Below are 27,755 nucleotides of genomic sequence, written 5' to 3'. Positions count from 1 at the left end.
CACCCAAACAGGATCGCACAAAGGAGTGAAGTTGTATGTATTCGAGCCACCTCAATCTCAATCCGGGGAACGCGGCCTGAAAGTCTTCAAAAGGGGGCAAGTCTCTGCCCTGTAATATCTGCCCCAGTCTAATATCCAAACTTCGTTGCCAGCCCAGAAATCTCTCCACCGTACACCCCGGAGGGAAGCCCGGATTGCCGAACAAAGGCATCAGAGGAGTGGGCGAGCCAATCAGGCCGCTTTTCAGCTTTGTGGCCTCCCATACCTCCAGTGTCGCCCTGAGCAAAATCCCATCAGGCTCCACCTGTCTCCTTACATCCTCCAACTCTTTTGGTAATAGCCAGGGAAGTGCCCCAAGCGGAACTGGGGAATAGAGCTGCTCTAGTGCCACCCACTGCTTGGTCTGCCGGTGAAAATGCCAGTCTAACAACCTAGCCACCAGGACAGCATGGTGATAGGTACGTAAATCAGGCAATCCGGCTCCCCCCCTCTGTTTGGGTTGTATCAAAGTCTGATATTTGATCCTTGGTTTTCCCCCTTTCCACACAAAACGAACCAGTGCGGACCTCAATGTCTTAAAGAAGGCCGGAGGGGGATTTATAGGTATCGCCTGAAAGATGTAAAGGAATCGTGGTAGTATGTCCATTTTGAATGTGTTTACGCGGCCGAACCACGAAAGGGGTCGTTTGTTGTACTCTTCCATATCTTTTAGGGTTCTGTTTAATAAGACTTGGTAATTCAGGGAATAAAGTGTCCCCAAATTAGATGGGATCGTTACCCCTAAATATTTTATTGAGGATGCCTGCCATCGAAACGGGAATTTTTCTTTTAGTAGGGCGACTTCCTCTATTTTAAGGGAGATGTTTAGCGCTTCTGTTTTGGAATAATTTATTTTAAAATTGCTCAAATTTCCAAATCGTTCGAATTCTTTTAGTAGTGAAGGGAATGTGATCAGAGGTTGGGACGTATAGAGTAGGAGGTCATCTGCGTATATAGCCGTCTTAAATTCCCTGTCTCCAATGCTCAGACCATGTACATTGGGGTTCTGTCTAATGGCCACTGCAAGGTGCTCCATAACAATGACATATAGAAGGGGGGATAAAGGGCACCCCTGACGGGTGCCGTTTCTGATTTCCACCGGATCCGAGAGGGCCCCGTTAACCCGAACTCGGGCCGACGGTCTAGAGTACAAGGCCATTATCTTACTCACAAAGTTCGGGCCTAAACCAATTTGTCTTAATGCTGAGTTCATGAATCCCCAATGCACACGGTCAAATGCTTTTTCTGCATCTATTGAGAGCAGCCCTAGGGGCTCCCTTATCGACGCGGCTCTGGCTATTAGGTGAATTGTTTTAGTCACATTGTCGCGGGCCTCCCTACCCTGCACGAACCCAACCTGATCTGTGTGTATAATGGAGGGCAACAGAGGTGCCAACCGGCTAGCCAGTACTTTTGCGAAGATTTTTACGTCAATATTTATTAGTGAGATCGGGCGGTAGTTGGCTACCATTGTTTGGTCTTTACCATGTTTAGGTAGAACTGTGATGTGGGCTTCTAAGGATTGTGGGGTGAAAGGGGACGATTCTGATACCGAGTTATATACTTTTGTGAGGAATGGAGTGATTTGGGCTTTAAAAAGTTTATAAAAAGCAGGAGAGAACCCATCAGGTCCCGGGCTTTTACCGCTTGGGGAGATCTCTATCGCTGTGGCCACCTCCCCCTCCTCGATTGTCCTGTCCAGTCCCCTGGCATCTTCCCCATCTAATGCAGGGAGAGCTGTCTCTGTAATGTATGACTCAATTCGGGCCTGTAATTCACCCGGGGCCATATCTGAGAATGTACCCCGTATATTGTATAGTTCTGCATAGTATTCTTTAAAGTGATTTAAAATTTTTGCGGGGTCTTGCGTGTCTGAGTTTCCCCGAGTCTTTATTTTAGTAACGTGCGAAGCTTGATTTCGTGGGTGTAATAGCCGCGCAAGTTGTCGCCCGCTTTTGTCCGAGTGATTATATAATAGCCTTTTGAATTGATTTTGAAACCTAAGAAGTCTATAATCCAGTAGTTTTCTTAATTTGTCCCTTGTTGTTGTCAGATTGGCTAGAATATCCGAAGAGGGATTATTTTTGTGTGTTGTCTCTAGTGAATTAATCGTTCGGAGAAGTTGGGCCACCTCCTGTGTTCTCTCTTTTTTGATCCTTGTCCCATGTTTTATTAGGATTCCTCTTATTACACATTTAAATGCCTCCCACTGAAACGGTAGGGGTGTAGAGTCCGTCGCGTGGGTGCACATAAAGACGTCCATTGTCTCCCTTAGGTCTGTTACACATGTTTCATCTCTTAATAAGGAATCGTTGAGCCGCCACGTCCACGCCCTGTTTGGGTAGTCCGGTGGGGAGATCTCCAGGAACACTGGAGCATGATCAGACCAGACCGCATTCCCTATAGCCGCGACCGGGTGCCACGAAATAACTCTTTGGCTGACCAGAATAAAGTCAATGCGACTGTAAGTCTGGTGGGGATTAGAGAAGAATGTATAATCTTTATCTGTGGGGTGCATGATTCTCCACACATCAACCATGTGGAGATCTGCTAACTTACGTTTTAGGGCGCTCAAGCGTCTCTGAGGTATGGCGCTCCTCCCCGTTGACACATCCATTGTGGGATTCAGTGCAAAGTTAAAGTCTCCTCCCACCAGCACCTCCCCCTCCGCGAATTCTGATAGATCCTTTAAAAAAGAGCAGCATGCATTAGTTTGATTAATATTTGGTCCGTACCACCCCGCGATCGTGTAGACCACCGAGCCTATTTTAACTTTTAGCAAAGCATATCTGCCTGTCTCGTCTGTCTTAGAGTCTAAAACCGTGTGGACCAGGTTTTTGTGTATTGCGATTGAGACCCCTTTCGATCTTGATTCATTGTTCGTGCTGTGAAGCCAATGTGCAAAGTATCTGTTATGTAGATTTGGTATGTGGCCAGTTTTAAAGTGCGTTTCCTGAATGATGAAAATTTGAACTCTTTGTTTGTGCATCTCATATAGGATATGTGATCTCTTTTGGGGCACGTTGAATCCCCTAACATTCAGTGAGCCTATTTTTAACCCCGGCATTCTATCCCAGCGCAGCACTATCTCCTAAGGTAAAGAACACTCCGGGTACTAGGGGATTAACACAGGGAAGAGGGAAAGGAGGGGGAAGAAAAGGTTATGGTTATAAGTGGGGAGAAGACTAGAGTTCCTTTAGGAGGAAGATGGAGGTAAAAAAGGAAAAAGAAAAAAGAATACAAGAAAGTCAAGAAGTCAGCACTTCGAGTCCACCTCTATCTCCCTGACTTTCCTCTAAGGGTGGGTCAGAGGAGAATAAAAAAAAAAAAAACAAAAACTCAAATTCTCGTCTTCCTCACCCCCAGCCACAAGAAAGGAGGGTGATACTTTTAACTAATCCTCGCAACGTGAGGAATAGAACCCTCTATAGGGGTTGTGCTTTCCAAGGGGAGAATCTCCCCCCGAGCCAAGAACTTTCAATATATGTAAGCTTAACAAAATATTATTGCGAGCATTTAAACCGATGCCCCCTACAGGTGTCAAAACTATATAATGGTACCAGTATTTGCTGTTGGTCTTCCTTTGCGGATCATGTTATCAATGCATATATTTATACACTTTCTTTATTATAAGGGAGCGACGGTCCCTCTCCACTTGCTCCTCCGCTCTTCTGTGTTACTCCTAGGTTTGTGCTCACAGAGGCCGGTCACAGTGGGGCCCTTAATGAGAGGCAACTGCCTCTAATCCTTAGAAAATAAGCATAACTGGGTTGTCTTGGGACGTGTGTGACCGGCCTCCGCAGCCCGACCATCAACAATAAATTTTATCAGTATAACCGTGATAAAGACCACTCGCTCAGAGCCTCATTCACTACTGCTCCATGTCCTCTCGTCTCATCCTTCTCCTCGGGTCTCTGCGCCGTTGTGGCTGCGGGTGATTCGGACCATCTGCCTGCAGACCCGATGGTAGCTCCGGCCACTCTGTTATCTGGACCCGCGGTAGATTCAATGCTGCCGTAAAGTCCTGAAGACCTCTGGGATGGGTAAGCATATGCATCCGGCCCTCTCGGTGTACTCTCAGACGAAATGGGAAGCCCCATGAGTATGGTATATTGCGTTCCCTGAGGACGTCTAGCAGTGGCCTTAGAGCTTTCCTTTTCTGTAGGGTCCATCTCGATAAGTCCGGAAGGATCTGCAGGCGGGTTCCCTGGAAACGAACATCTCCCACTGCCCGAGCTTGGGTCATTATAGAGTCTTTCACTTGGTATCTGTGGACTCTGCAGATTACATCCCGTGGGAAGTTTGGATCCACGGGTTTAGGGCCCAGGGCTCTATGGGCTCTATCCAGCTCCAGGTGTGCCTCCCCGGGGGAACCGAGTAGGGGGTTAAAGATTTCTTTGAGTGTTGCATGCAGCTCTCCCGTGGGTACCGATTCTGGGAGCCCTCGGACCCTTATGTTGTTTCTTCGTCCCCTGTTTTCGGCATCGTCTATCATATCCGCCAGGTAGTGGAGTTGAAAAGAGTGAATAGATGTATCCTCTTTTTGTGTTGTAATTTGGGCAGACAATGTGGATGCAGTAGCCTCGATTGCTGTGACTCTTTCACCCCAGTGCTGGACCTCATCTTTCAGCATTGTCAATTCAGCTTTATAAGAACTTTCCAGCCTTTCAACATATTTCTCCATGTCATGTTTGGTTGGGATGTTTCTGATATGAGCAGCCAGGCTTTGTATATCCATGGCCAGTGTATGGCCCCCTAGAGCGGCTCTGTTGTCTGTTTCAGCTTCTGTGCTTTGGAGCCGTGGAAGGAGCTCCCAGCTTGTTATTATATTGGTATGTGGCATTATGATGGTATCTGCTTTCTGCCCCTGATCCTGGTGTGCATTCATGTGGGGTAGATTAGAGTGAGAGGGGGGGCTTTGTTGGGAAGAGCTATGTGATCTACTGTCTGCTCCTTCATTCCCCTCCCCCCTCACCACATTCCTGTTCTCAGCAGTTATCTCACTCTGTGTGCCAGCTCCTGTCATCCAGGCTTCTGTCTTATCACTGTTTAATGTCAGTGCGTGTGGCTGCTCTGCTTGTCTCCTGCCGCCGCTGCATGAAACAATTAACCCCTTCTCCCTCCCAGACAGAGACTCACGTTCAAGTGGTGACCTTTGTGTTATCAGCAGCGTCTCCTCTGCACTCTCGGCGCCATCTTCCCTCCACGTGGGCACTGACTCACTGCTCATCGGAGGTCCCTGCAGCTCCTGATTCACTCCACCGGAGGCCTGTGGGGCTGTGCTGAGCATCGCTTCTGTCCACTGCCTGTCTGCAGCACTCCTCAGGGACATGCGTGGGTGGATGGCCTCTGAAGCTGCTGCACGGTCTGTCATGGCTGCCTGACTGGGGCCTGTCAGGTATCTGGTTATGTCTCCCGTTGTTGCTGCAGGTGGTCTGACGGGTGCTGCTTTTGATCTCTGCCTCTTCCTGACTCCCATGGACTGGTTTTGATTGTGTTTACTGCTCTGTTTCTCCGTTTATTCTTGGCTCGGGTCAGGAGCAGTGCTCACATGCGTCTTGTCTCCACCATGGCCAGGCCACGCCCCTTCAATACGCTTGTGTTTTTAACGCGTTTTTACCGCGTTTTACCTGCTTTTTCACTGCTTAAAATCAGATGCGTTTTGACTAAAAATACAATGCTAAATAAAGTTTAACCCCTTAACGACCGCGGGCCGTAAAATTACGTCCTAGCGGTCATAATGTTACTGCCCGCAGTGTCTGCCGGCAGCATCATGCTGCGATCGGCACACATCTCAGCTGATTTTCACAGCTGAGATGTGTGCCTGCTAGACATGAGCAGAATCGTTATCTACTCGTGCCGTTTAACCCCTTATATGGCACTGTCAATATGTGACAGCGCCATTATAAGCGCGATCGCGGTAAACTTTTACTTACCGCCCGATACCGGAAGTCACGTGACGCGATCACGTGACTTCCGATAGTTGTCATGGTAGCACAGGGTCATGTGATGACTCCTGTACTACACCTGACTTGCTTCCTCTTTTGCTGTGCCAGCGGCACAGCAAAAGAGAAAGAGAGCGTATCTGCTGTTTCCAGCTTTGTAGTTGTGATCAGCAGATACTGCAGAGCGATCGGATTGCTGATCGCAATAGCCCCCTAGGGGGACTAGTAAAATAAAAAAAAAAAGTTAAAAAAAAAGTTTTAAAAAATTAAAAAAAAACCTAAAAGTTCAAATCACCCCCCATTCGCCCCATTGAAAATTAAAGGGTTAAAAAAATAAAAAATATACACACATTTGGTATCGCCACGTTCAGAAACGCCCGATCTATCAAAATATAAAATCAATTAATCTGATCAGTATACGGCGTAGCGGCAAAAAAATTCCAAACGCCAAAACAACGATTTTTTGTCGCCACAACTTTTGCGCAAAATGCAATAAGGCTATGTGCGCACGTTGCGTAAATACATGCAGTTACGCTGCGCTTTGTAGCGCAGCGTAACTGCATGCGTCCTGCGTCCCCTGCATAATCTATGGAGATTGTGCAGGGGCCGTGCGCACGTGGCGTCTTAGAGCGCAGCGCTTCGGCTGCTGCCCGAAGCGCTGCGTTCTAAGAAGTGACATGTCACTTCTTCCGTGCGCTTTGCCGGCAGCTCCTGCTCTGTCTATGGCAGGAGCTGCAGACAGAGCGCATGGAATCGGCTTTTTTTTTTTTCTCTACGGACATTTTCTGCAGCGATTTGAAGCGCACATGTACTCTTCAGATCGCTGCAGAAATTTCTGCAGGGCTAGTACGCAACGTGCGCACATAGCCTAAGAGGCGATCAAAACGTAGCATCTGCGCAAAAATGGTACCGTTAAAAACGTCAGCTTGAGACGCAAAAAATAAGCCGTCACTGAGCCATAGATCCCGAAAAATGAGAACGCTACGGGTCACGGAATATGGCGTAAAACGTGCGCCACTTTTTTCAGACAAATTTCCGATTTTTTTTAACCCCTTATATAAAAGTAAACCTATACATGTTTGGTGTCTACGAACTCGCACTGACCTGAGGCATGATACCCACATATCAGTTTTACCATATAGTGAACACAGTGAATAAAATATCTCAAAAACCATAGTGCTATCGCACTTTTTTTGCAATTTTTCTGCATTTGGAATTTTTTTGCCATTTTCCAGTACACTATATGGTAAAACTGATGGTTTCATTTAAAAGTACAGCTCGTTCCGCAAAAAATGAGCCCTCACATGACCATATTGACTGAAAAATAAAAAAGTTACGTCTCTCAGAAAAAGAATAGCAAAAAAACCCGGAAAGCGAAAAATCGGCCGGTCGTGAAGTGGTTAAACATACAAACACTATGAAAAAAAAGGAAAAAAAGATAACAAATATCAAGATTATTATCAATCAAAAAATGGCTTATTTTATTAAAATGATAACTTTGGGATAACAATTATGCATAAAATTACATTTATTTATTGATTTTTTTAAATTTAATTGTCGGACTATGTGTGTGTGTAAAAGGACATATCATGCCATTAATATTTAGCCAAAACGCATGCAATTAATTGGTCCAAAACGCATGTTTTCTGCATCAAAAAAGCATGTAAAACGCTAGAATTTTGATGTTGAATGCATTTTTCAACTTCTCATTGACTTAATGTTAGCAAAACGCTGCCCAAATGGCAAAAACAATTGACATGTTGCTTCTTTGAACGCTGAGTTTTTGCCCAAAAATATGCAAATTAAACGCTGCATTTTTAACAGCAAAGTGCGCACAAGAAATCCCCATTTCCCATAAACTTTGCTTGAAAATCAAAACGTATGCATTTTGGCATTAAAATGCTGCAGTTCAAAACGCTGCGGAAACGCAGGTAAAAACGCTAAGTGCGCACATAGCCTAAGCCTTTTTTTCTGACTCAGGTGGTAGCATGTAGCTTGAGTATTCTAGTAGTTGGTGTCTAAAGCCCGCTTTACACGCTGCAATGTATCTTACAATGTGTCGGCGAGGTCACGTCGTAAGTGACGCACATCCGGCATTGTAAGGTACATTGCAGTGTGTGACAGCTACGTGCGATTGCGAATGAACGGTAAAACGTTCATCGCATACACATCGTACCTTTCTCTAGAATTGCACGTCAGATTGTTCATCGTACCCGGGGTAGCGCACATCGCAGTGTGTGACACCCCAGGAACGATGAACAGATCTTACCTGCGTCCTGCGGCTCCCGGCCCACAATGCGGAAGGAGGTGGGCGGGATGTTTACATCCCGCTCAGCTCCGCCCCTCCACTTTTATTGGCTGCCTGCCGCGTGACGTCGATGTGACGTCGAACGTCCCTCCCACTCCAAGAAGTGGACGTTCGCCGCCCACATCGAGGTCGTATGGACGGGTAAGTACGTGTGACGGGGTTAATCGTTTGTGCGGCACATTCAACAAATTGATCGTGCCGCACATACGATGGGGGCGTTGAAAATCGCATACGATATCGTATGCGAAATTGCAACGTGTAAAGCAGGCTTTAGCCTATGCCATATGACTGAGCTTAGCTATTCTTGATTCACAGTGTACTATAACACAATTTCAGCTCTGCTTTATAGCTGGGGTCTGCTGCATAAACCCTAAAGTGAATATCCGCATACTCGAGTCTGCTGTTCTGAAGGGCTTGTCCACAAAATCTGCTCTGATGTTCCAAGATTTCTATTCACATACTCAGATCTGCAGTTGTAAGGTGCATGTCTGCATACTTGAGGGGAAAAAAAGCAGGGATTCCTCACCAGCGCTGCTGATTCCATGTTTCCTTAGGATATAATCAGTAAATACACTCACTCATAGGGTATTCTGCACACAGGTAGCAGTGCTCAGTATAGTAGCAATCAGGTATCCAAATTACAAGCAAAAAAAAAATGTGGCCCTTGTCCCTTATAACTTGTGCTAAAGTCAAAATTACATGTAAACTGTTCCGTACAGATGCTGCTCCCAATAGCCAATGCTGTTTTGCTTGAAGAGAGACTTTCTCAAGGCTCCCTGGTGCAGTTTACATGTAATTTGGAGCAAAGCAGAAGTCAAGAGACAAATGCTGCAAGTTTTGCCATGTAGGTTGGTTTGTCTGGTGACCAGAAAAATGCCCACAGGAAAATTGCCAATTGCAGCATCACAAAGTTTCAGATCTATGCTATTTGTGGTGCAAGGTGAGGATGTTCACATGATAGGTGATCAACTTATGATTTACAGTGGACCTAGTGCAAAACTGCAAAAATGCTGAAGATCTGTGGTTTGTAGCTGTCTGTCATTATCAGCGATAGATAGATCCAGTCTGCTCTCATCTCTCTCTGATTCTGCCTTAGGGGTACTTTGCACGTTGCGACATCACTAGCCGATGCTAGCAATGCCGAGCGCGATAGTCCCCACCCCCGTCGCACATGCGATATCTTGTGATAGCTGCCGTAGCGAACATTATCGCTAGAGCAGCATCACACGCACTTACCTGCCCTGCGACGTCGCTCTGGCCGGCGACCCGCCTTCTTGCTAAGGGGGCGGGTCGTGCGGCGTCACAGCGACGTCACATGGCAGGCGGCCAATAGAAGCGGAGGGGCGGAGATGAGCGGGACATAAACATCCCACCCACCTCCTTCCTTCCGCATAGCCGGTGGAGGCAGGTAACGAGATGTTCCTTTCTCCTACGGCAGGGGTGGGGAACCTTTTTAATGCCGAGGGCCATTTGGAATTTTCTACCAACCTTCGGGGGCCGCACAAAACTATCAACTTAAAATTACCCTGCTATACTTAGTCAAACAATTAACTCATCATGGCGGCTGAAGCTTCTTGTTTTTGGTGCGGCTATATTATTCAATATTGATCTTATTGCTTCTCACAACTGTTTTTCCACGTTTGTGTCAGCTGGGACTGCTGTAAATACATCACAGGAGATGCTGAGGGCATATACATCACAGGAGATGCTGAGGGCATATACATCACAGGAGATGCTGAGGGCATATACATCACTGGGGAGGGCTGGAAGGAATATACATTGCTGGGAGGACTAGACATCACTGGGGAGGGCTGGGAGGACTAGACATCACTGGGGAGGGCTGGGAGGACTAGACATCACTGGGGAGGGCTGGGAGGACTAGACATCACTGGGGAGGGCTGGGAGGACTAGACATCACTGGGGAGGGCTGGGAGGACTAGACATCACTGGGGAGGGCTGGGAGGACTAGACATCACTGGGGAGGGCTGGGAGGACTAGACATCACTGGGGAGGGCTGGGAGGACTAGACATCACTGGGGAGGGCTGGGAGGACTAGACATCACTGGGAAGGGCTGGGAGGACTAGACATCACTGGGAAGGGCTGGGAGGACTAGACATCACTGGGAAGGGCTGGGAGGACTAGACATCACTGGGAAGGGCTGGGAGGACTAGACATCACTGGGAAGGGCTGGGAGGACTAGACATCACTGGGAAGGGCTGGGAGGACTAGACATCACTGGGAAGGGCTGGGAGGACTAGACATCACTGGGAAGGGCTGGGAGGACTAGACATCACTGGGGAGGGCTGGGAGGACTAGACATCACTGGGGAGGGCTGGGAGGACTAGACATCACTGGGGAGGGCTGGGAGGACTAGACATCACTGGGGAGGGCTGGGAGGACTAGACATCACTGGGGAGGGCTGGGAGGACTAGACATCACTGGGGAGGGCTGGGAGGACTAGACATCACTGGGGAGGGCTGCGAGGACTAGACATCACTGGGGAGGGCTGCGAGGACTAGACATCACTGGGGAGGGCTGCGAGGACTAGACATCACTGGGGAGGGCTGCGAGGACTAGACATCACTGGGGAGGGCTGCGAGGACTAGACATCACTGGGGAGGGCTGCGAGGACTAGACATCACTGGGGAGGGCTGCGAGGACTAGACATCACTGTGGAGGGCTGCGAGGACTAGACATCACTGTGGAGGGCTGGGAGGACTAGACATCACTGTGGAGGGCTGGGAGGACTAGACATCACTGTGGAGGGCTGGGAGGACTAGACATCACTGTGGAGGGCTGGGAGGACTAGACATCACTGTGGAGGGCTGGGAGGACTAGACATCACTGTGGAGGGCTGGGAGGACTAGACATCACTGTGGAGGGCTGCGAGGACTAGACATCACTGGGGAGGGCTGCGAGGACTAGACATCACTGGGGAGGGCTGCGAGGACTAGACATCACTGGGGAGGGCTGCGAGGACTAGACATCACTGGGGAGGGCTGCGAGGACTAGACATCACTGGGGAGGGCTGCGAGGACTAGACATCACTGTGGAGGGCTGGGAGGACTAGACATCACTGTGGAGGGCTGGGAGGACTAGACATCACTGTGGAGGGCTGGGAGGACTAGACATCACTGTGGAGGGCTGGGAGGACTAGACATCACTGTGGAGGGCTGGGAGGACTAGACATCACTGTGGAGGGCTGGGAGGACTAGACATCACTGTGGAGGGCTGCGAGGACTAGACATCACTGGGGAGGGCTGCGAGGACTAGACATCACTGGGGAGGGCTGCGAGGACTAGACATCACTGGGGAGGGCTGCGAGGACTAGACATCACTGGGGAGGGCTGCGAGGACTAGACATCACTGGGGAGGGCTGCGAGGACTAGACATCACTGGGGAGGGCTGGGAGGACTAGACATCACTGTGGAGGACTGGGAGGACTAGACATCACTGTGGAGGACTGGGAGGACTAGACATCACTGGGGAGGGCTGCGAGGACTAGACATCACTGGGGAGGGCTGCGAGGACTAGACATCACTGGGGAGGGCTGGGAGGACTAGACATCACTGGGGAGGGCTGCGAGGACTAGACATCACTGGGGAGGGCTGCGAGGACTAGACATCACTGGGGAGGATTATATATCACTGGGGAGGATTATATATCACTGGGGAGGATTATATATCACTGGGGAGGATTATATATCACTGGGGAGGATTATATATCACTGGGGAGGATTATATATCACTGGGGAGGATTATATATCACTGGGGAGGATTATATATCACTGGGGAGGATTATATATCACTTGGGAGGGCTGGGAGAAATATAAGGACATTGCTAGGGGTTCTGACATACCAGGGGGGCACAGGCAGCAGTGTGGAGGCGACAGGGGCACAGGCTGCCGTGGGGAGGCCACAGGGGGACAGGCTGCCGTGGGGAGGCCACAGGGGGACAGGCTGCCGTGGGGAGGCCACAGGGGGACAGGCTGCCGTGGGGGAGAGTGAGGAGCACAGGCTGCCGTGGGGAGGCCACAGGGGGACAGGCTGCCGTGGGGAGGCCACAGGGGGACAGGCTGCCGTGGGGGAGAGTGAGGAGCACAGGCTGCCGTGGGGGAGAGTGAGGAGCACAGGCTGCCGTGGGGGAGAGTGAGGAGCACAGGCTGCCGTGGGGGAGAGTGAGGAGCACAGGCTGCCGTGGGGGAGAGTGAGGAGGATGAGACGCTGCACGGAGCACAGGCTGCAGTGGGGATGTGCAGGGGCACACACAGGCATGGGAGCACAAACACACCTGTCGGACGCTGAGGTAGTAGCTTCTCTTCTGTGGAAAAAGAGCGAGTTGAGCGCTTACTCCACCCACAAAGTACGTCCTCACGCTAGCATGAGGACGTAAGCCATACAGGGTTTAAAGGGCCAGCAGCAAGCAAGACGCTGCTGCCTCCCGAGCTCTGTGGACTGTGGAATGTGCCCGGGGGCCGCAGAAAAGGTCATGGCGGGCCGCATACGGCCCGCGGGCCGGAGGTTCCCCACCCCTGTCCTACGGCTTCACACACAGCGATGTGTGCTGCCGCAGGATCGAGGAACAACATCGTATCTCTTATTGGTGCGACATTATGAAAATGACCGACACTACACAGATCACCGATTTTCAACGCTTTTGCGATCATTTATCGGCGCATCTAGGCTTTACACGTTGCGACGTCGTTACCGGCGCCGGATGTGCGTCACTTTCGATTTGACCCCGACGATATCGCAGTAGCGATGTCGCAGCATGCAAAGTACCACTTACTCCTCCCTCCAGCCCAAAACAACAGCACATGCAGAACCAGCAGCAGTGTGATCCAGAGGAGCAATCACTATGTGTACGCACAAAAAGTATCACTATATTATCTGTTGAGTTACATGAGATCATCTCAGTGGGAGCCCACCAAAAGCAGGGTGCTGCTGGCAGAGAGATGGTCCTGGAAGCCCAGAAGGCATAGCAGAAAGGTGAGACTGTCGCTTGTACCACCTTGGGCTCTTGCTGGGAATGTATGATATGTTTTTGCAGTGATGTAAGTCCAATGGGTCCCAGTGTGAAATTTCTACCTGCCCTCCCCCACACACGTTTGTCAGATGTATTGGCCCTTGTAGCGTTCTAAATGCTATAAAGACTTATGAATAGCCCCCCCTCATTATATGGTAATGTTCCCCATCCTGGTATATATGGACTTCATCCAGGGGAATATGTCTGCATCCTGGTATACATGTCCCAATGCTGGTATATATGGTCCCCATCCTGGTATGTGTAGTCCACATGGTTTCCATCCTGGTATATATGCCCCTTTCCTGGTATGTATGTCTCCATCCTGGCTTACATGGTCCTCCATTCCGAGTATATGTGTCCCTGTTCTGCCCCTGATGCATAATTAAAAACAAAAACATTCTACTCACCTTTCCTCTGCTCCCACATCACCTGGTGTCTTCTGCAGAATCAGTGACAGATGAGAGCAGACTGTCTCTATCTATCTATCTATCTATCTATCTATCTATCCCTCTATCTATCCCTCTATCTATCCCTCTATCTATCTATCTATCCCTCTATCTATCTATCTATCTATCTATCTATCTATCTATCTATCCCTCTATCTATCTATCTATCTATCTATCTATCTATCTATCTATCTATCTATCTATCTATCCCTCTATCTATCCCTCTATCTATCTATCTATCCCTCTATCTATCTATCTATCCCTCTATCTATCTATCTATCTATCTATCTATCTATCTATCTATCTATCTATCCCTCTATCTATCTATCTATCTATCTATCTATCTATCTATCCCTCTATCTATCTATCTATCTATCTATCTATCTATCTATCCCTCTATCTATCTATCCCTCTATCTATCCCTCTATCTATCTATCTATCCCTCTATCTATCTATCCCTCTATCTATATATCTATCTATCTATCTCTCTATCCCTCTATCTATCTATCCCTCTATCTATCTATCTATCTATCTATCTATCTATCTATCTATCTATCTATCTATCTATCTATCCCTCTATCTATCTATCTATCTATCTCTCTATCTCTCTATCTATCTATCTATCTATCCCTCTATCTATCTATCTATCTATCACTGATAATGACAGACTTCTACAAACCACAGATCTTCATCATTTTTGCGGTTTTGCACTAGGTCCACTGTAAATCACAAGTTGATCACCTATCATGTGAACATCCTCACCTTGCACCTCAAATATCATAGATCTGAAACTTTGTGATGCTGCAATTGGCAATTTTCCATGTGGGCAATTTTTCATGTGGGCAATTTTTCATGTGGGCAATTTTCCATGAGGGCAATTTTTCATGTGGGCAATTTTTCATGTGGGCAATTTTCCATGTGGACAATTTTCCTGTGGGCATTTTTCTTGTGGGTAATTTTCCTGTGGGGATTTTTCCAGTGGGCATTTTTCCTGTGGGTAATTTTCCTGAGGGGATTTTTCAGGGAACTGGAAGGTGTTTGTATATTCTTCTTTGATCTTCAAAGGGGCAGTGAGGAAGATTGGCAGGTGGGAGTTTCTGGTCATACATGTTGTAGTTGTTGGTATGGTGGAAAATATTGGGTTGTTTATTTTGTCTTTTCAGGTGTTCCGTTATTGGTGTGGGTGTTGGGCTATTCATATGTAGTCTGGGGAGTGTTGTGGGTGGATGTCAGGCCAGAGGGCCACCAGCTTGGCTTGCATGCTGAAGAGACAATGGTCAGATGGATTGGGGTCAGCGGCATGCTCTGGACCCGTATCTTGCCGGAGTTTCATTTTCACGTAACGCTCGACAGACCTACAGATATTTTGTTGATACACATGGGGGGTTACAACTTGGGCCTTAGAACCTTCCTGTAGTTGATCCGCAACTTCAAATATGATTATTTGTGGCTCATGTCTTCTTACCCCAGCCTTATTATAGTATGGTCGGATATAGTGGCCCATCTTATTGGAGACACGGCCAGTCGGTAGAGTGGTCTGAACAAGGCCCGTATTAAACAGGGAAGTGACCTGATTTTTTATTAGGAATGGGACTATGGTGGTCCGGCATGAGAATTTGGAGGTTCCCTCTCAGGAGCATGTACACCATGATGGGGTTCATTTGTCTCAAATCGAGAATGACATAAGGGCGTTGGGTCTAAGGGATGGCCTTTAGAGAGCAGTCAGGGTGTAGAGGGACATTCATGCATGAGGTGTCTGCATGTCTGTCGTGGCGGGAGCAGGTCTGTTGAAAACCAATTGGTGGTGTGGAGGAAGGGGAGTGGTTGAATTGGTGGATTAATTCGCCACTCCCCTATTCTCCTTTTATATTAAAGGGCTGGTAACCTTTGGGGAGCCCCTACTGAGCTGAAGGCTCAGATGGACAACATATAGGGGAGCCATACAGCAGGAGGGCCCCCAAATCAGTGCAATCCGGTTGGGATCAAAGAGGCGTAATGGATGGTGCCATGATTTATTGGTTTGGTATTTATAGACCCATTCCCCCTTATAGTTATGGTTATTTTCTTATGTTGTAATTAATTTAATAAAAGGCTGCTGTGGCCATAATTTTCAAACAAAATATTGTATTGTCATTATTGAGAGATTAAAAGGTAATTTTGCATGAAGATAGGAATTGTTAGGTAGGGTCAATGTCAGCCATTCCATAGTCATGGTTTTTACATGGTCTATATCCCCCTACAAGGCTTTATATTGAATTTATACTGTCAGTCTGGAATAACGGACTCTTTAACAGTTAATGGGGAAAGCTATAGAAAGGCTTTAAAAAATGGCAAGGACTGCTGAGGCCAGTAGAGGCAGATCCAATGTCCTGTAAAGTGTTTTATAGATTTATGCAGTAAATATATAACACTCAAACAAGCAAGACTATGACGTACCGGGCATGCTGGTTGATGCAGGCCTTGTGCTAGCTCTTGGTGTGCTCTCGGTTGTTGTTCTTGGTTTCTGTGTGTTTATGGTTGCAGATGTCACATCACCAGCGTTAGTGTTGGCTCCGAGTGCATTATTGACACTTGATAAAATGGTGGTGCCAACTGTTAAGAGGGGACCTAATGTATTGCTGGCTCCAATATTGCTGACTGGAATGGTATGCCCAGTTGTTAAAGTGGGACTAGATATATTGATAGGTAAAAGATTGTTAACAGCTGTTGAACCTATGACTCCAGGAGAAGTGGAAGGGTCTGGTGTAGTGCTACCTCCAGGTGTACTGCTGCTTCCAGGTGTACTGCTGGGGTCTGATGTAGTGCTACCTCCAGGTGTACTGCTGGGGTCTGATGTAGTGCTACCTCCAGATGTAGTGCTGGGGTCTGATGTAGTGCTACCTCCAGATGTAGTGCTGGGGTCTGATGTAGTGCTGCCTCCAGGTGTACTGCTGGGGTCTGATGTAGTGCTACCTCCAGGTGTACTGCTGGGGTCTGATGTAGTGCTACCTCCAGGTGTACTGCTGGGGTCTGATGTAGTCCTACCTCCAGATGTACTTCTGGGGTCTGATGTAGTGCTGCCTCCAGGTGTAGTGCTGGGGCCTGATGTAGTGCTGCCTCCAGGTGTACTGCTGGGGTCTGATGTAGTGCTACCTCCAGGTGTACTGCTGTGGTCTGATGTAGTGCTACCTCCAGATGTAGTGCTGTGGTCTGATGTAGTGCTACCTCCAGGTGTACTGCTGGAGTCTGATGTAGTGCTACCTCCAGATGTAGTGCTGGGGCCTGATGTAGTGCTACCTCCAGATGTAGTGCTGGGGTCTGATGTAGTGCTGCCTCCAGGTGTACTGCTGGGGTCTGATGTAGTGCTGCCTCCAGGTGTACTGCTGGGGTCTGATGTAGTGCTGCCTCCAAGTGTAGTGCTGGGGTCTAATGTAGTGCTGCCTCCGAGTGTAGTGCTGGGGCCTGATGTAGTTCTGCCTCCAGGTGTACTGCTGGGGTCTGATGTAGTGCTACCTCCAGGTGTACTGCTGTGGTCTGATGTAGTGCTACCTCCAGATGTAGTGCTGTGGTCTGATGTAGTGCTACCTCCAGATGTAGTGCTGTGGTCTGATGTAGTGCTACCTCCAGGTGTACTGCTGTGGTCTGATGTAGTGCTACCTCCAGATGTAGTGCTGTGGTCTGATGTAGTGCTACCTCCAGGTGTACTGCTGTGGTCTGATGTAGTGCTACCTCCAGATGTAGTGCTGTGGTCTGATGTAGTGCTACCTCCAGATGTAGTGCTGTGGTCTGATGTAGTGCTACCTCCAGGTGTACTGCTGGAGTCTGATGTAGTGCTACCTCCAGATGTAGTGCTGGGGCCTGATGTAGTGCTGCCTCCAGGTGTACTGCTGGGGTCTGATGTAGTGCTGCCTCCAGGTGTACTGCTGGGGTCTGATGTAGTGCTACCTCCAGGTGTACTGCTGGAGTCTGATGTAGTGCTGCCTCCAAGTGTAGTGCTGGAGTTTGATATAGTGCTGCCTCCAGGTGTACTGCTGGGGTCTGATGTAGTGCTGCCTCCAGGTGTACTGCTGGGGTCTGATGTAGTGCTGCCTCCGAGTGTAGTGCTGGGGTCTGATGTAGTGCTGCCTTCAGGTGTACTGCTGGAGTCTGATGTAGTGGTGCCTCCAGGTGTACTGCTGGAGTCTAATGTAGTGCTGCCTCCAGGTGTACTGCTGTTGTCTGATGTAGTGCTGCCTCCGAGTGTAGTGCTGGAGTCTGATGTAGTGCTGCCTCCGAGTGTAGTGCTGGGGTCTGATGTAATGCTGCCTCCAGATCTAGTGCTCAGAGTCAGGACTGATGTAGTGCTGCCTTCAGGTGTAGTGCTAAGGTTTGAAATAGTGCTACCCCCAGGTGTAGTGCTAGGGCTTGATCTGGTTCTATCTCCAGGTGTAGTGCTGGGGTGTGATGTGGTACTGCCTCCAGGTATAGTGCTGGGGTCTGAAGTAGTGCTGACTTCAGGTGTAGTGCTGGGGTGTGATGTAGCGCTACCTCGAGGTGTAGCGCTAAGGTTTGATATAGTGCTACCTCCAAGTGTAGTGCTGACTTGAATTGCATCGCTAACTCCAGGTGCCATGACAATTGGCATGGTACTAGCTGCAGACATTGATCTGGTAGTGGTTACTAGAGATGTGGTTGCATTTGAAATAGTGATCATCTCTGATGTTGTGGTGACCTGTAGTGTTGTTATGGTGGGGCTTTGTGTACTGGTATTTACAGACATTGTGATAGCATTTGGTGCTCTGGTAATGTAAGGTGTTGTGGTGGATCTTGGTAAAGTGCTGACCATAGCTATTGTTGATACCTGAGGTATTGTGGTGATGTTAGGTGTTGCGGTGGCTCTGGGTGTAGTGGTAACTTCAGATGTTGTGGTAGCACTTGGTGTAGTGGTAACTTCAGATGTTGTGGTAACTTCAGGAGTTGTGATGGCCAAAGTTTTTGTGGTGGCACTTGGCAGGGTAGTGACCTCACGTGTTGTGATTGCACCTGGTGTGGTTCTGACCTCATTTGCTGTGGTAGCCAAAGTTGTTTTTGTGACACTTGAAGTGGTGGTGATTTCAGATATAGTTGTGGCACTTGATGTAGTGGTGACCTCAGGTATTGTTGTGCTTGTGCTTTCAGTTGCACTTTTAGGAGTTGTGTTGATCTGAGGTGTTGTGATGGACCTTGATGTAGTCATAACTTGAGATGTTGTGGCAGCACTCTTTGTTGTGATGAAGTGAAATGTTGTGGTGGCACTTGGCAGAGTGGTGACCTCAGTTGTTGTGCTGGCTAAAGGTATTGTGATTGCACTTTCATTGATTGTAGCCACAGGAGTTGTTGTGGCACTTGGTGTTGTGGTGACCTTTGTTGTTATGGTAGCCAGAGGTGCTGTGAAGGCACTTAGCGGGGTGCTGATCTCAGATGTGGAGGTGACCAGAGGTGTTGTGGTAGCACTTGATGTGGGAGTGAAGAAAATTGTTGTGGTGGCACTTGGCAGGGTAGGGAACATAGGTGTAGTTGTGACTGTTAGTGTTGTGGTGGCACTTGGTGATGTTGTGACCTCCGGTGTTGTTGTGGCACTTGGAGAGGTTGTGACCACCAGTGCTGTTGTGGCACTTGGTGTGGTGGTGCTCACTAATGTTATGGTGGCATTTGATGAGGTTGTGACAACCGGTGTTGTTGTGGCACTTGGTGTGGAGGTGACCACTGGTGTTGTTGTGGCACTTGGAGAGGTTGTGACCATCGGTATTGTGGCACTTGGTGTGGAGGTGACCACCGGTGTTGTTGTGGCACTTGATGAGGTTGTGACCTCTAGTGGTGTTGTGGCACTTGGTGTAGTACTGAACACTGTAGTAGGCAGGGTTGACGATCGTATAAACAACACAGTACCTATAATTAAGAAGAAATATATTAAGCAATGTAATGTATACACATGCCCTGCACACAAGAGTATCCCAGCTGTATGGTAGATGTGCTACATGTACATCACTGATACACTATAGTGTTAAGAGTGTAAAACCTAGCTCCTTAGTAAAGTACGGGGATATCCTCGATATCTAGTATAGCTATGATTACCTTATACAATTATACAAGTCCCAATATAAGATAATAGTAGACCAGCCTGGTAGGGATAAATTGGCTATACCTATCATCTACCCAAACGCCATGATCTTAGAATGAAAAGTCATATAGACTCATATATAGGATTTTGCATAAAATTATAGCAAAATCTAGCAGACATCATTGCAACATCTTATCATTTTGCTTGTTAGTATGGCCAGGTTGACTGTGTGCACATTATGTTTACCTGGCTTGCATTGCTACCCCTGCAACTGTCAGAGTTATAGCTCTGTGTATATAATGAGATGGTAACTTTACATACCATTAAATGTGATACTAAAGACATCCACCGTCAGATTTCCAAAAGCAGCTGATGCTCTGATGCCATCAAACAATTGTCGGATTTCTTCAATATTCACAGGGGCAATGGTGTTATTTGGTAAGGTGATTAGTAAGACAACCTTCACTGATCCAGGGCTGTTGGATAAATAATTAATAAATAAATAAATACAGATATATGGAGGTAATTTGTTATAGCCAGCAGTCTACTGCCCACCATAATGAGACCACTGAACACTTCCTTCCATTTATTGGCTTTAGAACCGCTCCAGCACCCGATCCCTGATGAAACCACTTCCTCTGCACTTCCTATGGATATGCCCTTCACTGGACATCCACTGCTTTGATAGGATACCCTTATCTTCTTGATCATGGACTGTGGTGAACATAATGATCTTAAAGGGGATGTTAGACAGGCGCCCCCCTCTTAGCTGAACATGTTCAGATTTCTCCATACTGATAGTTTTACTCACCTGAAGCTGACTAAAGTCGTAGTCACATTCTCATCAAACTTTGTCTTTAGGATTGCATTAAGCTGTGCGGAGAGATGTCACAAAAATAATTGCAGAGTTGCAGCTCTTACAATTTACCTTATTTACAGATTATTTACGGAACAATCTTCTATTCCTTTGAGCACTATCATCATCCATAAATGTCGATCAACCCGCTAATTCTAAATTCGACAAATCCGAAGAGCTAAGAAGACAATACATATAATATTTCCCACTGATTTTTCTGGTAAAAATATGACTGGTTTATTATTGCTTACCTCATTCTCTACATTGGCTTTCAGCTTTTGGTATGTCAGGGTGCTACTGTCTCTCAGATCATCTGTGAATTGTTCCTCAGGTAGTGTAAAAGTCATATTCGTTATGATGTTTTCTCCAGAATCCCCAGTCATTTGTTCAGCCCTAAGTGTACTGGCTGTGGTAGATGAAGGGGTGACGTCACGTTTTGTACTAGTGACATTAGCTGTTGTGGTGATTTTAGGTGTTGTGGTGATATTTGGTGTGGAGGTGTATTCAGGTGTCATGGTGATAATTGGCGTGGTGGTGACTTTAGGTGTTATGGTGATATGTGGTGTGCTGGTGACGTTAGGTGTTGTGGTAATATGTTGTGTGATAGTAACTTCAGGCGTTGTGGTGATACTTGGTGTGGTTTTGAGTTGACTTCAGCTGTTATGGTGATACTTGGCGTGGTGGTAACTTCAGGTGTTGTGGTGATACTTGGTTTGCTGGTGACTTCAGGTATTGTGGTGTTACTTGGTGTTGTGGTGGTTCCTGGCATAGCAGTTCTTTCAGACATTGCGGTGGTACTAGATGTGATGACTTCAGGAGTTGTAGTGATTTCATTTGTTGTGATGGGACTAGGTGTGCTTACTTTAGACATTTTGGTGTCACCTGGTGTAGTGGTTACTTCTGGTGCGGTTGTGACTTCTGGTATTGTTCTAGCATTTAATGTGGCGGTATCGTCAGGTGTTGTACTGGTGATTTCAGCTGTTGTGATAGTAGTCAGTTCAGGTTTTGTGATGGCGCTTGATGTATTGCTTACTTGAGATGTTGTGGTGGGGACTCCTGGTATCACTGTAGTGACATCAGGTGTTGTGATTATTATTTTTGGTCTTATAGTGGTATTTGTTGTTGTGGTTACTTCAGGTATTGTCCTATTAATCTCAAGTGTTACTGTGGGACTGAGTGTCATGGTGATTTTTGGTGCAATGGTTGCTTCTAGTGTTGTGGTGACTTCAGGTGGGCTGGCAGTTGATGTGGTGGTAACTTTAGCTGTTGTGTTGGTACTTGGTGTGATAGTGACTTCAGGTGTTGTGGTACTGACCCCAGGTTTTGTATTAGTAGTAAATTTGGGTGTTGTAGTTAATGCATGTGTTGCAGTATTGATCTCAGGTGTTGATGTGGGAATGTGTGTGGTGGTAATTTCAGGTGATGTGGTGACTTCTGATGTGCTGATGGAATTTGATGTGGTGGTAATGTGAGATGTTGTGGTGGGATTTGATGTGATGGTGGCTTCAGGTGTCGTGTTAGTGAAAACAGATGTGTTAGTAAATTTGGGTGTTGTGGTTACTTCATCTGTAGCCATGATACTTGGTGTAACGGTTACTTCAGAAGTTGTGGAGGGGACTTTTGTTGTTGAGGTAGTGACTCCAAGTGTTGTGGTAGTAATTTCAGATCTCATATTAGGACTTATTTTGGTTGTTAATATGGTGGTGTTTAGCGTGGTAGTAATATTAGGCGCTGTATTACTGACTTCAGGTGTTGATGTTAAACTGGGTGTGATGGTGACTTCTGGTGTTGTGGTAGTCCCTTCTGTTATTGTGTTGGCATTTGATGTGGTGGTAACTTCAAGTTTTGGGCTGGTGACTTCAGAGATTGTGGAATTTGATGCGGTTATGACTTCAGGTATTGTGATAGTGACACCATGGGTTGTGTTAATATTAAGTTTGGGTATTGTGGTTACTTCATGTATTGCAATGGTGAATTCTGGTGTTGTAGTAGTAATTTCAGGTGTTGTTGTTGTAGTAGTACTTGTGTTTGTTTCCTCAGATGATGTGGTTGTAACTCCAGGTGTTGTAATGTTTACCTGTGGCGTTGTGGTGGCATTTGGTGTAGTGGTTGTATCAAGCATTGTACTAGTGATTTTAGGTGTGTTAATAGTGATTTCAGATGTTGTTGTGTTATTTGATGTAGTGCTAATTTTAGGTGTTGAAGTAGTGACATTGAGTGTTGTGGTGGGACTTGGCATGGTGGTAACTTCAGGAGTTGCAGTAGTGGATTCAGGTATTGTTGGGGTACTCTCTTTGGTGATGACTCCAGGACTTGTGGTGGCACTTGGTGCGGTGATGACTTCAGATGTGGTGGCACTTGGCATGGTTGTGACTTCAGGAGTTGTGCTTCCTATTGGACTGATATCAGTGCTAGATGTTGTTATGGGCTGAGTGTTTGTTAGCACAAATAGTCGTTGACCTATAAAATATAATATTTTGTAAAGAACAGTTGTCTTAAAAATAACAGAACCTATAATCATAATTTTGCCTACAATTCTGATGATGCTGAAAGACTGGATGGAAGGTGTTAACCTGCGCGGTCTTAGATATGAACACCAAGAAGGGCAGATTCTGGATAAGGATTTATTGTCTACGCGTTTCGAAGTAAAATAACTCCTTCCTCAGGATAATCATGATTTTATGATTGTTCTGAGCAAGGAGTTATTTTACTCCGAAACACATAGACAATAAATCATTATTTAGGACCTGCACTGCTTGGTCTTCATATCCACAGCCGCACGGGTTAATCCTTTTCATCCATTCTTTTAGCATTATCCACCGTAGGGCTGTTACAGCCATATTATGCTTCTACAGCGGTTATGACTGTTCCCAACCTTGCCAGGTGAGCATGGTCCTATGTACAACTTATCTATAAACGATAAGACTATTTCCCCTATTGTCTCACCAGCTCCTTTACCATATACCAAAGTTCATGTCAACCATTAAAAATCAATTACATTTAAATTCTATGAAAACTAATTTCCTAAAATATCTTAAAATGACTCAGAGCTTCAGTTATCTAATGCAGACCGCCATATCGCCTGCATGCATAGAAATGGGGTGGGGGGATTTATTTAAGGGGTTCTTCAGGATCAGCAAACATTAGTGCCATGGCTAATAATTAGGGATGATCGAAAACCTCAAATATTCAGCTTCGTGAATATCCGACAAATAGGTCGCCGCTATGCGAATATTCGATGCGCAATGTAAGTCTATGGGAAGCCCGAATAGCTGTTATTCGGGTTTCCCATAGACTTACATTGCACATCGAATATTCGCGAACAGTCAAATAGCGGCGACCTATTCGGCAAATATTCGCGAAGCCGAATATTTGAGGTATTCGATCATCCCTACTAATAATGTATTCAAATTTATTAAAGAAGGATTTCTTACCTGCAGATGTCACTACAATTTCAATATTGCCACTACTGATGACATCCTGCCAATGACACATCACCGCTGCAGCCAATCAATGGCTCTACTGACCATGCTGAAGCAGGTGAGCGATTTGCAGAGATTTGTGATACAATTTGATATAATTTCTAGTGTAAATGTAGATGAACCAATGAGCCCTACTGGGTAAAGCCTCAGCCCTATTATGAAAAGTCGCAAACTTTAGCACAATTATGGAATGCACCATAATTTGCTATCTTTCTACTCCTTAAAAGTGGCGGAAATTTTATAAAATTTTTCACACAATGTTTGCCTGCTTAGAACATGCATAGATTTTAAGCTCTAAGGACAAAGATTTATTTTTAATGGACGAATGTTTCTTAATCAATTTGTCTCATTTTACTCTTATGAATTATGGGATTAGATTGGTTAGTTAATGTATTTTATATCAGGAAAATGGAGATCCAAACACTCTAAAGAAAAGTAATGAAATTAAGCAACACATGTATGTAAATAACAGGTAGAAGCCTTCTTTACCATTAAATGTAATGCTGGAAATATCCACTGTCAGATTTCCCAGCATGCCCGTCTTCCTCACTTCATCAAACAATAGTTGGATGTCTATAATATTCACAGGGACCAAAACGCCATTCGAGAAGGTGATTTGTAGCTCAACAATCACTGATCCAGGGCTGTTACAAATAAGATATGGGTTAGCATATTGAAAGCTTGATCATTCATTAATTTACACTTGTAAATCGGCTTCCCCACAGTTGCATTGATCATTCAAGGGATCGCCAACTTCAGGTGTCCCATTTTCATTGGCAATGTCATTGCATAATAATATGTAATACATGTGAATATCTTACTTACCTAAATGACAATACAGATACTATCACATTTCCAAATTTTGGTGTGAAAATATTCTGTATCTATGGGGACACAAAAATAACAAGAATTAAACATTTATACACTATGTGACCATATGGATTAGGCTTATAATCATAAAGATACTATATTATCAGAAAATACTAAATACTGTATTTCATCAGTTTCTGATCAGTGGGGTCCAACTGCAGGGACGATGCATTCTATGTATTACATGGTCAGTCATTTCTTTTAATAATCAATGTGTAATACCACAGCTCCAATCAAAACTATCAATATTCTTGGGTTTGCATTCTGTAATTGCCTCTTTCACAAGCTTTCAAAATATTTTCTATAGTGTTTAAGTAACACGACTGTGACAGCTTGTCTAAAGTTTTCCAGGACTTAAAAGTGGCATTTTGTGTTGAATTTAGAGAAACTACTTGTAATATTAGTTTTGTCGGAACTGTGATGATTTTTTTTCAATTAATAAATTAGTAAATGAGGATAGTGTAGAAGAGTCTTTATTCAAATAAACTATTTTTTTCCAGCGTGTGTTTTTTTAATTGTAGTCTTACTGGTTTTGTAATGGAGGTGTCTGATAGCCACCTCTCCATTGCTAACCTGTGGGCTTGATGCCAGCTGTCAATTCACAGCTGACATCAACCCCAATAATATTACCATAATTGCCACCACACCAGGGCAATCGGGAAGAGCTAGGCAAAACGCCAGAATTGGCGCCTCTAATGGATGTGCCACTTCTGGGCAGATTGTAGGCAGCTATTTTTAGGCTGGGAAGGGCAAAGTAACCATTGGCCTTCCTAGCCTGATAATACAAGACCCCATCTGTCAGCTTTACATTGGCTGGTTATCAAAAATAGGGGGACCCCACGTCACTTTTTTTAATTTATTTTATTTTGTTTGTAGGGCAATTGTCCTGCTGTTACCCACATTTTGCTTCCTTTTTCAGTCCCCTAGTCCTTACTATGACCATTTTCCAGCACCAAAGTTTGGGTTCCCATTGATTTATATGCGGTTTGGGGTCAATTAAAATTTGTCAGAACCAGGTGAATGGGTCAATTCCTCCCTACCTCTCAGCAGCTGCACAGGTTGCACCAATGATATGTCTGCCCCGCCTTCAATCTCTTCCTGCATATTTACTGATATAATTATGGTACTTACAGCTTGCACTACATTTCTCTGTAGTTGCTGGAATTCTTGAGAGTTCGAATTAGTGAGATTACTGTTAAATATTTTGTCAGGCAGTTTCAAAATCAAAATTGATGTAACATTATCAACTTCATTATTATCTGAAGGACTTTGAGTTAATTGTTCCTTAATTGTACTTTCAGGGTTGGGATTAGTAATCGCACCTGTTGCCATTATTGTGCTAGCTGAGATCAATTTGCTTGTTGGGGAAACTGTGCTGCCTAATGATGCAGTGGTTGTTGATTCATTAACAACCGCTGGTCCTGTGCTTCTTGCATTTAATGAAGTGGCAGTGAGTTCCTGGTTTGTGGTAGATTCTAATGTTGTCGTTATGAATTCTGTGTTTGCTGTAGGCTCTGTTTTTACAGCCTGTGTGGTTGTTGGAAGTTGTGTAGTTTGTATATGTTTTACAGTTGTTTGAAGCTGTGTAGTTGTAGATTTTATCATTGTCATTAGTTCTAGGTTTGATGATGGCTCTGTGGGGATTGGTGTTGCAAATTCTGTAGTTAGTGGCTCTGTGGTTTTTGAAGGTTTTGCAGTTATTGGTGCCTCTGTGGTTGTTGGAGATTGTGTAGTTATTGGTAGCTCTGTAGTAGTTGGAGGTTCTGTAGTTGTTAATGGATATGTGGTTGGTGGAGGTTCTGCAGTTTTTGGTGGCATTGTGTTAGTTGGTGCTTTTGTAGTTATCATTGGCTCAGTGGTTTGAGATTCTGAAGCTGTTGGGGGCTCTACAGTTGTTGGAGGTTCTGTAGTTGAGGGCTCTGTGGTTGTTGGGGGTTCTGTAGTTGTTGGTGGCCTTGTGGTTGTTGGAGGTGCTGTAGTTGTTGGAGGCTCTTCAGTTGTTGGAGGTTCTGTAAATGTTGATGACTCTATGGTTGTTGGGGGTTCTGTAGTTGTTGGTTGCCTTGTGGTTGTTGGGGGTGCTGAAGTTGTTGGTGGCTCTGTGGTTGGTGGAAGGTCTGCAGTTGTTGATGGATTTGTAAATGTTAATGTTTTAATAGTTGTTAGTGGCTCTGTGGTTGCTTGAAACTCTTTAGTTGTTGATGGCTCTATGGTTTCTGGAAGTTTTGTAGTTGATGGCTGTGAGGTTCTTTGAAGCTTTGTAGTTGTTGATGGGTCTGTGGTTGTTTCAGAATCTGTATTTGGTGGCTCTGGGTTTGTTTGAAACTCTGTAGTTGTTGATGGCCCTGTGGTTGTTGTAGGTTCTGTAGTTATTGGTTGCTCTGTGGTTGCTGGAAGCTCTGTAATTGATTGCTCTGGGGTTGTTAAAATGTTTGAAGCTGTTGTTGGCATTGTTGTTGAAAGCTCTGTAGTTGTTAATGACTGCGTGATTATTGAAGGTTTCGAAGTTTTTGGTGGCTCTGTTGTTGGAAGCTCTTTAGTTGTTAATGGCTCTGTGGTTATTGGTGGTTCTGTAGTAGTTGATGGCTTTATAATTGTATGATGCTCTGTTGTTGTTTTTGCAGTTGTTGAAAGTTCTGTAGTTGTTGGTGGTTTTGTTGGTGGTTTTGTAGTTGTTAATCGCTCTGTAGTTGTTGGAGTTGCTGTAGTTGTTAGTGGGTCTGTG

At 45.9% G+C, this 27,755-nt stretch overlaps 1 protein-coding gene across 5 annotated transcripts in view; it reads left to right on the top strand.

The window, feature by feature from the left end:
* The window catches only part of C8H1orf210 (chromosome 8 C1orf210 homolog), a 358,767-nt gene that overhangs the window by 139,560 nt on the left and 191,452 nt on the right, over positions 1–27,755 (top strand). The window contains exons 1-2 of one of the 5 annotated variants that reach the window (XM_075320440.1): positions 5,141–5,437; positions 24,119–24,218. The exons of 2 other annotated variants lie outside the window; for them this stretch is intronic. The gene's annotated coding sequence lies outside the window, so the exon portion shown is untranslated. Of the gene's footprint in view, positions 1–5,140; positions 5,438–24,118; positions 24,219–27,755 lie in introns of those variants that run through there. 2 more of the 5 variants (XM_075320441.1, XM_075320443.1) reach the window with 2 other exon arrangements.

This window comes from Anomaloglossus baeobatrachus, chromosome 8, assembly GCF_048569485.1.
Source record: "Anomaloglossus baeobatrachus isolate aAnoBae1 chromosome 8, aAnoBae1.hap1, whole genome shotgun sequence".
In the NCBI taxonomy this organism is placed as follows: Eukaryota; Metazoa; Chordata; class Amphibia; order Anura; family Aromobatidae; genus Anomaloglossus; species Anomaloglossus baeobatrachus.
The sequence above is the reverse complement of the archived record's forward strand: the minus strand, read 5'-3'. Positions and strand labels throughout refer to the sequence as shown.